The following is a 575-nucleotide window of genomic DNA, read 5'->3' as shown; positions in this document are numbered from 1 at the left end:
TTGACTTAAAGATTATAGAATTTAAGGTTTTTTGGCTTCTGTGTTTCTGTTAATTTGATTCATAATGTCAAAGTAGTACTTTCATAATAGAATTGGCATGCTCTGGGATAGTTTGACAAAGGTAAATTATAAAGTGGAATCTCTTGTTTCATTGTCTTCCATTCTCACCTCAGAGATTTGTTTCTCTAGAAGAAATGACCGTCTCTGGCTTTAATAAAATTATGCATCAGAAATCACCTGTATGTATAAGCTTTTCTGATAAAACTAACAATAAAAATATATTTACCATAAAAAAAAAAAGAAAATCGGGGCAAGAGACTACGACTACACTTAGCTGGAAAGAGCATCACAGGCAACAGAAACAGAAAAACAAAAGGTATATTCAGTGAATGGTCACTGTGTTGAGAGCTGAGAGTTCTTGAGTGGTTTAATTAAGACGAGAATGGAAATAAAGGCTGTGGATTTCTCATGATGGTTATTGGAACTTTGTTGATGTGTTTGAACTTTACAAGTGTGAGTCCTGATCCAGGACAGGACAGAAAGAAGTAGAAACAGAAAGAAGTTGGCAGATGCTA

General features: G+C 34.3%; 1 protein-coding gene across 5 annotated transcripts in view; it reads left to right on the top strand.

The window, feature by feature from the left end:
• LOC108317422 (interleukin 18 receptor accessory protein) overlaps positions 1-575 on the top strand; it is a 38,722-nt gene that overhangs the window by 18,761 nt on the left and 19,386 nt on the right. The window lies entirely within an intron of this gene.

The sequence above is a fragment of the Cebus imitator genome, unplaced genomic scaffold (assembly GCF_001604975.1).
Source record: "Cebus imitator isolate Cc_AM_T3 unplaced genomic scaffold, Cebus_imitator-1.0 Scaffold202, whole genome shotgun sequence".
In the NCBI taxonomy this organism is placed as follows: domain Eukaryota; kingdom Metazoa; phylum Chordata; class Mammalia; order Primates; family Cebidae; genus Cebus; species Cebus imitator.
The sequence above is the reverse complement of the archived record's forward strand: the minus strand, read 5'-3'. Positions and strand labels throughout refer to the sequence as shown.